The sequence below is a fragment of the Eublepharis macularius genome, chromosome 7 (genome assembly GCF_028583425.1).
Source record: "Eublepharis macularius isolate TG4126 chromosome 7, MPM_Emac_v1.0, whole genome shotgun sequence".
In the NCBI taxonomy this organism is placed as follows: Eukaryota; Metazoa; Chordata; class Lepidosauria; order Squamata; family Eublepharidae; genus Eublepharis; species Eublepharis macularius.
In genome coordinates, this window is record NC_072796.1 from 126357587 (window position 1) to 126371803 (window position 14217).

Below are 14217 nucleotides of genomic sequence, written 5' to 3' on the forward strand. Positions count from 1 at the left end.
AACCATTCATATACATTATATCAGCGGTGGTTGTATACCTGATTATTTGCCCCTGTCAACAACTATATGTTGGAAGTACCATCAGACCCCTTTGCACTCATATGCTGGAGCATTTGTCCAGGATACGTAATAAGGTTTTAGAGGCTCCCCTCACAGAACATTTCCTGGCATGTCATCATAAAGACAATGAGATCAGGATTGTAGTCTTATTTGTGGCTAAAAACAACATCACAAAACTTACAGAGACTGTTATTATGTAAGGAAGCCCAGTGGATCCACCATTTGGACACCTTGAGACCACGTGGCTTGAACAATAAAATAGTTTTAAGTTGTTTTCTGTGAATGGTTGCACGTTTGATACTAGTGTTGTGGCCTCTTTAAATGCAATAGATAGGCTAACTGAGGTCGCATTAAGAGAGCAAAACACTGATGGAAGTGCGCGTGACTGAAGATAGGCTCGCCACTTTCCAGGTGGTAAGAATGAGTTCTTAATTAAATAGGTGAGTCTGGGTACAGGAAGTGGCTGAGACAGAAGGTCTTTGCAGTCTATAATACTGATTACTGTTCAGTTGTATTATCTTTTCAGTAACTGATACTGTGGACTAGACCCATGCCCCTGAGGAAGTCTGTTGTTGGATGAAATCTGTGAGCCAAGCTACAAGTGACGCCTGACACAGGTTGGACACTTGTCAGCTTCCCTCAAGTTTTGATGGGAAATGTAGGCATCCTGGTCTTACAGCTGTAATGGAGAGCCAAGCTGTAAAACCAGGATGCCTACATTTCCCATCAAAACTTGAGGGAAGCTGACAAGTGTCCAACCTGTGTCAGGCGTCACTTGTAGCTTGGCTCTGAGTGATCTAATAGCTGGCCCCAGTTTGGGCTTGGAAGATTTTGCCACCATCCACTGGAACATCTGTGAAAAGAATTAAAGAGACAGCATTTAAGAATTGGATACAAGATTTTCTACATTTATAAAGGACTTACCTGATGGATAACTTTTGGACACTTTTGGAATTGTCACATATTGGGGTGAACTGTGTGTTGTCCATTCCTCGTTGAATGTACTGAGAATGTATGCTTGTACTAGGATATACTGTATATGAACGGTTCTAGAAAATTAGCACTTGGGCACTTTAACTTTGGTAAACTATTCTCTTTGTTAACATTGTTGAGTAGTGCAATTACATTCCTCCTGATAAGGTTTTCCTTTCCTGTGGCACATTATCATCCCCGGGAGAACCATTCTGTTTTTGTTCTTCACCACCTGGAGGCTGCCAGCTTATGTTAGCACTTGTATAGGGCTGGCCCAAAGGAAAAAAAATCCTTTTTTGTCATCCGAAAGCACGTTTGCAAATCCACCAGCTTCAGAGGGAAGACTCTTCAAAAGCTGCTACAGTATTACAAGATTCTGTAAAACATGACATAATCATAGCCTTGAAGAGTTCTCACCCCCCTCGTCCCCCCCCTCCCGCTTCCCAGGGTTATTAATGGAACACAACATTTCCTTGATAAGCCCAGCGGGATAATATGAAAGTGCCATTTTTAAAGCCTTTGATTTCTATAAAATAGACAATTAGAAAAAAGAAAATCAATTGCCTTTATGTTTTACTAAAGTAAATTAGCAATAAAAGCCCTTTTTTGCTCTCAAATAAGATCTAATCAGTTGGAAAGGGATTCTGTTACCGCCAACAAAGAGAACATTTATCCATATGGTTTTGGTAGAGATCTTTAGTGAGTAATGTAGGGGGGCTGATTCCCAGATTAGCTCAGGCTTCTCTCTACTCCCAATATTTTATTTATGCATACCTAATGTATTTAAAGGGGAACATCCCTGTGAATACGCTACACTTGGTACATGTGCTACCATGCCAATTAATACAGCGAAGACTGTTAGTTTTTTCTGATCTGACGTGCTATATGGCTAGGCAAATATAATCATAAAATGGCACAAATATAGTACCAGTCCCTGGCATATTGGAAAAAAAACTATTGCCTGTCCATCACATCAGAATTCCCTCCACTCCCAGACTCTGCCGTCTCTAGGCATCATCCCCCAAATATCCAGGGATTTCCCAAACTGGAGTTGGCAACTTGTATAAGGTTGCTTCAAGGAAGAAAGTGAACAGCTGCAGGCAGGGGTCATTTCGTAGAAAAAGAGCTGGAGGAACTTATTAGCATAACTCATTAGCATAACTCATTCGCATATGCCACACCTTTTGATATCACCAGAAGTGTGTCATTAGCATAACTGATTTGCATATGCCACACCCCCTGACATCACCTATCCTGGCTGTTTTGGACCCAATCCTGGCCATTCAGGGCCGAAATTGGGCCCAAAATGGCAAAAAGGGGCTGAAAATGGCCAAAAAGGGGCCCAAAACGGTCAGGATTGGGTCGCTGCTGAGCAGGAGAGTGATCCACCACTCACCAGAGGCCCGATCCGGGCCATTTCGGCCCCAATCCAGGCCATTTTGGCTCCAATCCAGGATGAAACGGGCCCAAATGGCCGCGAGTCAGGTGGGCAGGGCCACCTGACATGTGACCTCTTTGGCGAACTACTGGAACTGCGTTCCTGTGCATTCCCCCTCAAAATGAGCCCTGGCTGCAGGTAGGGAAAGGGTAAGGCACCCTATCTACCCGCCAACCTGTCTACTCCTGCCATTTTTCATCTGTTTCATGGTAACTGGGTTTTTCACACCTATTACGGAATAATTAGTCCTGCTATTTGCTTCCATATGCAGGAAGCTTTATCTTTAGCCAGTCACACAACTTTGTCCCTGGAACAGGAAGTGGTGCAATCCAGGAACAGCTTTACCAGATCGTATAAACTGAAAGTACAGAGAGGTAGCGAACCTTTGAGTTCCCCTTTCTACTTGCCCACAGGTACTTGGTGGTATGGGATTTGTGTCTTCTTGACGTTCCATCTCCAGCTGGTGCCATTTAAAGGTTTTAAACAAATGTACTCTTTGTTAAAGACAGGTCTTGACAAAAAGAAAAGTATCCTTGGTAGCAAGAGAAGGCTTCCGTGACAGTGATGAGGAAGAAACAAAAAGGATCTGACATCCAGATACTGTATTTCGCTACCTCTGTGCTGCTTTATATGAGTACAATAAAAAAAAGAGTGCCTTTGCATGTGGGAGAGACAATTTAAAAAATCTATTCTATAAGAGATCAGCTAGTTGTATTCCACATTTCAGCACCAAGTACAGAGTAGTTTTGCTATCCTCTATCAAGAATGATCTGTCTTCAACCAGAGCCTTTAAATAAAAGGAAAATGCATGCAAACAATACATGCAAATAAACACCAAGGGATGCGTCTCCTGACCTCTGGATGATCAAGCACGCAATAGAGACATGGGTGTGGCTTTGTCACAGTGAAGGACAGACACATGGAAGTATGAACACAGATTCAAACTCACGAGGAAGTGTTGTTTACCTGTGATCGCTTCTGCACCCCTGACAAGGCAGGTTCTGTCAGGCTCCACCCGTAGCCCACTAGTAGGCACTCCTCTAAGCTGTAGATTCTGTCCCAGACCTACTCTAGTTTTCTAGAATGCCCCAGCTTCCATTCTTGTCCCCGGATGCTGCCATGGAAATGCTGATACTATGGATATATTTGAACATCATTCATGGGAGTAATAGTTATGAAATAAAAGTTCAACAAGCTTTGGCCTAAACACACTTAAAGTTATGGATCCAGTGATTTCAGATCGTTCTTTGGGAATTGTTATTCTAATCTGCTGTAGCAGAGTGGTTAGGTGGTTGGGCTGTGAATCAGCATTCTGCTGGTTCGACTCCCGCTACTGCCATGAGCTGAGAAGGTGGCCTTGGGTAAGCCACTCCTCTCAGTCCCAGCTCCCCAGCTGTATTGCAGGGATAACAACAACATTGACTTCATTCACTGCTCTGAATGGGGCACTAATCTGTCTAGAAGAGTGGTATATAAGCACAATGTTAATATATTTATCAATGGGCAGGGCTTATTATATCTCCCCCCCTCCATTGTCTTAACAACAATGGAGGGGGGGAATGCGGGGGAACAGAGTTCCAGCACCTCTTGAAAATACTCAGCAATAGTGCTTGAAAATAATATGATTTCAAAGAATCCCATGTGTTTCTTCCTCATTTTCCTCTTGAGAGTTCCGCCACTTCTTTTCCCAGAAAAAAACCCTGATTGTATCTAATCCCAACCATGCCAAATCCTTAAATAATGTATCATGTGGGGAACTGTGGGGCGGCTGCAGGTAGAGTGACCATCTGGATGCCCCACCCATAGCCACCATGGGGAAGGGGGAAGGAGCTAGGGTTACCCACTCTGGGTTGCCAACTCAGCTAGAGCCTGAGGGAGAGGGGAGGGGCCTCAGCAGGGATGTACTGTAGTGGAGTCCACCCACCAAAGCAGCCATTTTCTCCAGGGGAACCAATCTCTGTCATCTGGAGATCATAGATCCAGAGGAGTTAGCCATGTTAGTCTGTAGTTGCAAAATAGAAAGGAGTCCAGTAGCATCTTTAAGACTAACCAACTTATTTGTAGGATAAGCTTTCAAGAACCACAGCTCTCTTAGTCAGATGCATCTGACTATCTGGAGTTCAGTTATAATTCCAGATCTCCTAGCTCCACCTGGATGTTGGCAACCATAGCAAGAATGGATGTGTGGGGATGTTGTTACTGCCCACTCCTGTGCTATTGCTGCTGGGAGAGGGGAAAGTTTCCATGCCCCAATCTGGGTAGCCTTTGCCGCACTTGGATTTTATCTCCTGTCGTTTTACAGGCTTTTGAAGCTGCACGCTGCCTATAGCTGTTTTCACATAAGGAGGAATATACTTTTGTAATGCTACAATCCTAAACTCATTTACTAGGAAACAAATCCCATTGAACTCAGTGGAACTTTCTTTGGAGGAAACAAACTTGGGAGCAGCACGATCAAGAGACAGACCTACGAATTTATTGTATGTGACCATGAGCCTTTACAAGTTAAAAACATATTTACATCTCTAAAATTTTAACATTTCTAAAATTACACCCATCTCTAAAACTTCACATTGAAGCACAAAGATTACATTTCACAATCAATAAAGAAAGATAACATGGAGATTTGGGTGGTGATTTTATTCTCTTTGCAGTGAACATTTATTGGTATAATGTTTAAAAAATGTTTCAGTGTGTGTGTGAGGGGGGAGACACAAAACATGAGAGTATCTCCAGTATTGGAAAGATCTGTTGTGGCTGTGCTTACAGCAGCTGTCAGACTGCATCAGGTGAAGGCAAACATCTTACTCGATCTGATCACCCTTGTATCAGTGACGTGATTTTTCCTATATGGGGGTGGGTGGGATCTTCCGTAACAGACAGCGCTCACAGTTTAAACCATTGAGACAGGGTGCAAGATGACACCCAAAAAAGAGGAGGGTGGATTGAAGAAAAAAGTAAATCTCTGGCCACAATGTGCTGATTTTGCTACACTATTCTTAAAGCAAATGGTTTCAGGATGATAGTGGTGGACCACAAGAAACTCTAGCAGCTTCCTGAAAATGAGGTAATGTGGGCCACTTACACACCGGCTGTTTGCCTTGGCTTGGATGTGATCACGATGCTTCCGTGGTGCACCTCCTGGATTTTCCTTGCCTTTTGTGAGATCTTTCCCAAACCTTCTTTGCTGCAATATTTTGGGAGAGTAGCAAAGCTGGTGGGGCAGCCGTATGGATGGGGAAATGGTGCGGAGAAAAATCTTCCTCTGCTACATTTTGACAGTTAGGCTGCTGTTTAAAAAGCCAAGAGTTTAATTTTAAAACATTTATTAAAATTGATTTTAACTTCTTATAAACAATTATAACATTAAAGATAAACAACAATGACATTAAAGATAACAATAAAACCAGTTGTTGCAAGGTACAGTATTGACATTCCTATGTTGTATATCTGTTGAGTCAATAACTCAGGTTATCTGCATGGATTCTTTCAATGTTACAGAAGATTGAAAGCTTTATTTTGTTGTCGATTGTTCAGGAGGATAAAAGGTATGGTTATCAACTGTATAATGCTAAAATACTGAACTATTAAAAAAAAACAACCAAGAGTGTAAGAAAAGGGGCAAACCTGGTAGTAGGCTGAATATAGTGTCATGTAACTCAATTTCTGTGTTATTAAATGGTACTTATTTCAGAATAAACCTGGTTAGATGTGGCCAGAAGGAATTTCAATGGACTCCTTCTGGCTCCTAGATGACCACTTAGCATTTATGGTCAATTCCCCTGAACTAGATTTTCAGTGTGTAAGCTTTCGAGAGTCAGAGCTCCCTTCTTCAGATATGAAGAAGCGTGTCTCAAGAAGCGAGCTCTGACTCTAGAAAGCTTACACACTGAAAATCTTGGTGGCCTCTAAGGTGCCACTGGACAAAAATCCTTCTGTTCTACTGCAGACCAACACAGCTACCCATCAAACTATCCCCCTGAACTAGTAGCTTTCCATTATGCCCAGGAATGAAGGTGGTTCAAAACCATTTCCAGACAATCCAAGGAGACAGAGAGAAGTTGAAGAGCACAACAATCTCATGGGAAAGTATGCACAGATTCTATGTATGTACACCTCTAAGCACACACGACTTTCCATATGCAATCAACAATAGACAAGGGCACGAAACAGAAAAAGCCTGAAACAAGGGTTTCATGTTTCGTCACAATCCACGAATCATGAATCACGAAACTTCATGAAATTGACACATTTGCTGAAAGGATTCGTTAGTTTCATGATTCATCAGAACCCAGGACATTTTAACGGCCCAGAAATGCCAAACTTGCAGGGAGACTTCAGCAGGCTTTCCTCCACCCACCCTCCCAGTTTGCAATACATTGATCGGGAAGGTCAACGGGAAGGGTGGGAAGGGAAGTGCTGCCAGAGTGCATGACTGAAACAGGAACTGGGAGTTGCTGTATCAGAGGAGGACGAAGGACTGGCCATGGTGGAGCTGATTGGCTGACAGACCTACCTAAGGATTTGGAGGGGTGAGATTGGTATGCCCATGGCTACAGAAGGTCCGCCTCCTTGGTTACCTAGGGGATTGACCCCCAGTTCCTGGCTGTATAGGGCAGAATGGAAGCTCTCCAGATGGCTTGGAGAGCTGCCAATCAAGGATAAGTGGGCTATGACTGGGGTTTCCAATGGCAAACAAAGGTCTGGGCCCATTGTTGCCTAGGGAATCAATGGATCGGCACCAGACTGTCTACAATTACAAATTGTTCACAGGCTAAAAAGTCGTGAGTTTCATGATAGTTTCATGATAACTGCAGCCCCACAAAATACTGTTTCATGATACACGAAACGGCCCATTTCATGATGAAATCTGCTTTGTATTTTGATTCGTGCCCGTGTCTAATCAACAACCCTGCCAACTGCATGGAAAGAGCCATAAGTGTGTGGTAAATAACATGTTAAGCCTCTACTGAGCACACTTTTTTTCTCCAGGCCAGTTGGCAACTCTAGTTGCAATTCTTTTTTCTGACCTAGCTCCTGGACTTTTAATAATAGCAGATGTGCCAAAAAAGCAGGCAACTTTTCCTGGAATGACATGATGGGAAAAGCTTTGCTTGCTTACAGCCCAGTCCTATGCCAAATTATTAACCAGTTCATAGCTTTTCTTAAAGAATCCTGGGGATTGTGTTTCGGTAAGGGTACCTTTGTAGCCCCTCCCCCTACAGAATTTCAGCGAGCACAGTAAGGCTTGCTTTTGAGTAAGCATACATAGCATCCTGTTGTAAATCTGTGAGCTAAACAGATAAGCTCCAAGTGTCAGCCTATGGTTAAAGGCAGAGAAAGGAGAAAACCGCTCTAAAGGCATCTTTTCCACATTTTTGATGATGGACAAATTATAGTTATTGGGATCGTTCCCTCCCTCTCAATGCTGTTAAGCATTCCGTGCCAATAATAAAACTGACAAAAATAGTGGATGGGGGAAGCAGAGACAGGGAAACTTTGATATGAAATGGAAAGAAAAGACAAAGGAGTCTTTCAGAAGCCCGCACTGTGACTTAGCTATTCTTGCTACTGAGAACAAGGCATTGTTTTCTAAAATGTATATACAGCATAAATCTAGCAGAATGACCCCTTGGTGACTGCCCCAGTCCCAAATTTGGCTGCCAGATTCCCTCTGGCGAGGCCTACCAAGAATGGCAAGCATAGATGACAGGGGAAGTTATATTTTCCAAAATCTGCAAGTAGGTTTCTTTTGCAATAATTCCTCAGTTATGCTCCAGCAGACAAGAATAAAAGGCGGGCCAAGTCATTCTTCCATGAATAGGCTCTCTGCAATGGATGAAGACCAATATATCTAGACAAGACCGAATTGTTTGTACTGGGTACCCCTAGTATTGATGTAAGGGTGGAAATGCCTGTCTTTGATAGGTTTAGGTTTATGCTCTCCTTGAAAGATCAGGATCATCATTTGAGGTATGCTTGGATCTCGGCCTCCTCTTAGATGTCCAGGTTGAACCTGTTGTCAAGAGGACATTTTATCTCCTCTGAATAATTTGCCACGTCTCTTCCCTGAACAAAAGAATATGGGCACTCGAAAGCATACCCGACTTACCTGTTGGTTGGACTACTGTATTATACTGTATGAGGGGCTGCCCTTGAAGGCTGTTTCAAAGCTTTGATGGTTCACCACTTTTGAACCAGTCCCTGGCCGTTTCCACACAGCTTACCTTCTCTCGGAACGACTCGGAACATCATGCAAAAAACACGGAAGATCGCGTTTTCTCATGTGAGATTTGCATGACGTCGCGCAAATCTCGCGTGAGAAAACGCGATCTTCTGCGTTTTTTGCGTGATGTTCTGGATCGTTCCGAGGGAAGGTAAGCTGTGTGGAAATGGCCCCTGTCTGAAACGTGAATTTGTACTGTAAGACTTAGCAGGTGATAATGTTTTTCCCTATGCCATAAAAAGGGTCACCAGCTGACTGCTGTTAACAGGTATAAAATAAAGTCCAGACAGTTTCTCCCCTATTCAATACGCAACAAAAAATATTATAATTATATAAGCTGAGATATGGCAAAGATGTTCATCTGACACTACATACACACACATACATATATTTTTAAAGAGATGACTAATAACCCTTCCCCTAAAAATATAGACATTAGATCAGAGGAGCCCCCCCAAAAACACCTAGTTTCCTATGGGTAACAACAACAACCCCCCAACACACACTTGTTTCCCAGAGATCAGCTAAAGTAAGATGAGTAAGCAGAGCTGGAACCACAGAATTCCACACAGTAACACATTTTCATGGCTGTATTTTAAAACTTGCCCTTTAGGTGTCTGAAAGGAAATAAAAGCTTCAGTCATACTCTTGGTGGAAGTGCGCGCATTTATAGGGATCTTATAAAAGGGAAAGATGTTATATCCTCAGACTGAGTTTTAATATCTTTGTGAAGGCCAACCCCGCTAGGTCTCTAGAGGGCCGGGCGCCTTGGAATAGATAACGGAGCACACAGCTATATCCTGCTCACTCCCCCACTCATAACTGCAGTTTGGGCTGCACTGCTGACCTTAGCAGGTGGCGATGGTGGTGTTTCTGGCCTGAAAAGCTTTACGAAGCAGACTTCTGCGGAGGCAAAGGAGCAGGCCAGATGTCTGTTTCTGGTTATTTGGCAACCAGGGATGGATAGTGGAGGGGAAAGGGAGAAGTGAGGAGCAAGGCTGGCGCTTCAATTGAGGCGGAGCCAGCCCCCACCTTGGGTGCTGAACTCTGAAGGAGGCGCTGTGCCGGCCTCCCAACGACCGGCGTTCCCTGCAGTGTGCGCGCTCCCGTGCGCTTGCGCAGGAATCCTCTTCTCTTGGCACAAGGCATTTCTTCTGGAGTGCAGAAGGGCAGCCCTGTCTTCCCACTCAGTCAGCGCTTCGAGTTCAGACCCATCAGTGGGGATGTTTCTCTCTCTGCCCTTTTTCCCCTCCTCCTTTCTCTATCTTTCAATTTAAGCCTTGGTCGAAGCTTCCCTGAGCAAGAGACACTCAAGCTGGCTGGGGAGCCCTTGCTCACTCCTTTCTTGCTTGCTTCTCCCCCCACCCCCCTCGCCATGTACTAAAAGGAATGACAGGAGGAGGAGGATTGCCCATTGGAAATAATAGGAGAGACTTGAAGGCCCATTGAAGATAATGGGAGCCAGGGATGCCAATTTACTTACCTGGGCTCCGTTGAAATGCATCACAACACAAAAAAAGTTGAAAGAAAATGTGGAATGGATTTTCCATAAAGGTCGCTGGCACCAAATGGAATACTCTGGCAGTGGAATGGCAGCCCCCCAGAGTGCAACGACAGTCCCTAGCTATAAAGTTTGTGCTCCAGGACCAGAAGGACAGGTTTCAGAGTGGAATGACAGTCCTTGGAATAGGCTCAGTGCTCTGGGACTGGAAGGACAGCCCCCAAAGTACAGTGCAATGACAGCCCCTGGGAGTAGAAGAAGGGTTCTGGGACTGGAATGACAACTCCAAGAGTGCAATGACAGCCCCTCAGAGCAGAATCTGTGCTCTGGGAAGGAATGACAGGTTGCACAGTGGAGTGACAGCCCCTGGTAGTAGAGAAGCATTCTTGGAGTGGAATTACAGGCACCACAACGGAATGACAGCCCCTGGGAGTAGCACCTATAAGACTAACAAAATTTGTGGTAGGGTATGAGCTTTCATGAGCCACAGCTCACTTCTTCACTACTGGACTCTTGCTCTGTTGTAATGCATTTCAATGGAGCCCAGGCAAGTAAATTGGCATTCCTGGCTCCCATTTTCTCCAATGGGCCTTCAAGCCTCTCCCATTATTTCCAGTGGGCAATCCTCTCATTCCTTTTAGTACAGCCCTTTCCCCCTTCCTGGCTGGCACCAATTCTACTTCTCACCTTTCCTCAGGCTTTTTTTTGGGGGGGGGGCTGCTTTTGGTGGAAAGAGTGGCTGGTTGTGTGTGCACCTCCACAGAGGAAGGAGGAAGTGAGGTGAGACACACACAATTCCCTTTCAGTCCCTGTGCGACAGGTAGGAGCAAATCCCTGTTGTTGGGTTTAAAGTTGTTGTTTTAAATTCTATTACTTTCCTCCCCCCTTCTCCCTTTCGTTCTCCCTCCCCCTTGCTATTCTCCAATCTCAATGCTGCTCCCTTCACTCGAGCAGACCAGCGACCCGCACTGCGCCCCCCCCTCTTTATCACCTTCCTTCTCTCATTCCCTAGTTTACGTATATCACCCCACCTTCCCCCTCTCCCCCAATAGTTCATTTCAATATTTATACACTACATGCTTAGCTGTCAGTTGCCATTCACTTCAAACCCAAGCAGAGGGGAGAAGGATAAGCATGGAAGGTAGTTCCCGAAAAGGATCTCTGACAAAGGTGATCAATATTTTAAGGCTTGGAGAGGGTCGGAGAAAAAGAGAAGGCTTCAGCTCAGTCTCCCCCTTCCAAACATCTCTCTCCTCCAAGCAGGCCCTGTAAGAGAAGCCCTCCTTCTACTGCCAAGAGTCTCTGGGTTCAGAGAGAGGTGGGAAGAAAGAGAGAGGGAAACTTTTTTACACACACACACAAAAGGAGGTGTGCTCAAAACTTCAATGCAAGTTGCTGTTTCTGCTCACAAAATAGATTTTGGCTCACAATAAGAAAGACAAAGATTGTTGTTATTCTCACACGTATTTAAAAAATTAAAATTTCAAATTTAAATTAAGAAATAAAAATTAAATTAAAAATGTAAAAAGTTCCATGTTTTGTGCTTTTCATTTTTCCTACATTTTGTCTGTTTTTAAAAATTGGTTAGCGGCGGGTAGGGGGGCGCAAGTAGGTATCTCGCCTCAGGCGCCAGAAACCCTGGCACCGGCCTAACATAAGGCCTGCTGGATTGATCCAGAGAGCTGCCTAGTCCAGCTTTCTGTTTCACACAGCAGGCAACTAGTTGCCCTGACTAGAAGGCCAATAAATAGGACGTACAAGCCAAAGCCTTCCTGTGCTGCTGCCTAACACTGGTATTTGAACCTTAACTGCCTCTGACTACGGAGGTGCCCTTTAGTCACCATGACGACAAGTCATTATGCCCTTTCTGGCAGCAAACTAGGAGCAGCAGGTGTGAGATCTCTCTGGGTGTCATTTGCCTCCTCCTTGCAGGTCCATAAAAGTTAGATGTGCCCAAATGCTCCTGGCCCTTAGGGTCGCCAGCTCCAGGCTGGGAAATTCCTGAAGATTTGGGGGGGGTGGAGCTTGGAGTGGGTGGAGGTTGGGAGGGGAGGGGCCTCAGCAGAGTATAATGCCATAGAGTCCACCCTCCAAGGCAGCCATTTTCTCCAGGGGAACTGATCTCTGTCAGCTGGAAATCAGTTGTAATTCCGGGAGATCTCCAGCTGCCACCTGGAAGCTGGCAACCGTAGTGCTTACCATGTGGTTTGCAGCAGGTACCCTTTTGTGTACCAGTGATTGATTCCCAGCCAACCCAAGATATATTGTTGTTTTGGCTGGTTGATTTATATTGTATTTTACTTTTTGTTGGGAGCTGCTGTGTGTCCCTTTGCGAAGAAGAGTGAGATATAAATGAATACATCCATACATCTATACAGGGCTTTTTTCAGCTGGAACGTGGTGGAACGGAGTTCCGGCACCTCTTGAAAATGGTCACATGTCCAGTGGCCCCGCCCTCTGATCTCCAGACAGAGGGGAGTTGAGATTGGCAATCTGAACTCCCCTCTGTCTGGAGATCAGGGGGCGGGGCTACCGGCCATGTGACCATTTCTGCCGAGGGCGATTGAAATTTTAAAAAACTCCCCCCTTGTTCCAGTTGACCCAAAGTGATGTCATTGTGCGGTCCTGAGTTCCATCACTGAGTTCCACCACCTCTTTTCCCAGAAAAAAAGCCCTGCATCTATACATATGTATGTTTATACAGTAGTCAATAGTACAGCTACATTCCAGCCTATAACTGCTTAATACACACATGCACGACTTCACCAGTTCGCTTTAGTGACGTTTTAGGTGGGTGGCTGTGTTGGTCTCCAGCAGAATAGCAGGATTTGAGTCCAAGGGTACCTTATTGTCCAAGATCTTCAGAGTGTAAGCTTTTGAGAGTCAGAGCTTCCTTCTTCAGACACTTCTTCAGGGTGTCTGAAGAAGGGAGCTATGACTCTCGAAAGCTTACGTTCGGAAAATCTTGTTGGTCTCTAAAGCGCTCCTGGACTCAAATCCTGCTGTTCGCTTTAACGAAAAATCACAGTGGTACACTGATCCCTTTGTGTAAGCAAAGCCACACACTCTATTGATCTGAATGCAATGCCCCTTCCTTTGCAGGGATTCCTGTGCCAGAGAGCTCTCACACTGTCTAGTATATTTTTTCTCCACTCTTCCTCTAGGGAGCTCAGAGCACCACACACGGTTCTCCCTTCCTCATTTTAATCTTGCAACAATCCCTCGAGATAGGTTAGGTTGCGAGTATATAGCTGGCTCAGCAAACCTAATGACAAAATTAGGATTTTAACCCAGGTGTCCCAGATCCCAGTCTAACACTGTAACCACTACACCATGCTGCCTCTCTCACATTCAAAATGGGCTCACTAAAATGAGAATGCAGCCCCACCAGTCGATCTTCTCAAAGCGTCTCTTTTTTCTTGGTTCTTTAACGCAGGTGCATATTTTAAATATTACCTCTACCCATGGCCTAGAAATAGTTCTTTGAAAGCGAGGATGCCCTGGCCAGATGCAAAGCTGAGGGGGTCAGCCGATTCCCTGAGGGCCGATTCCCTGAGGGCCGATTCCTCTCCCTTCCTATGGAAATGTAGCTTCCGTGCATCCAAAAAAGATATGCCGGCTGTGTTCTGAGCCAGGCCAAAGAAACCAGAGTCGGCCACATCACATCCTGTGGCGTCTCGAATCTTCTTGGAATTTGCTAAGTCAGCCCTTAGCTTAGGAACTTAGATGAGAGACCACAATAACAAAAGGCAGTCAACTTTTGAGAAAGTCCAGGTGCTTTGCTGTAGCAATAACAGATGGCTCGCAAGTGCAAAGCAAAGGTGAAAGTGGAAGGATACCAAAGCCACAAAAGTATGTCAAATGATAGAAAAGTTATCTTGGAAAATGAAAATATTGCACATGCTGCTAAAATCTTGCCAGTAAGTTAGGATCACGGCCATGGTTTCTAAGTTTGGAGCCATGCTTTTCTCATTGTACAGTCTCCCAGAGTGTTTCTTTGGTCTCTTGATTCCAAAGAGA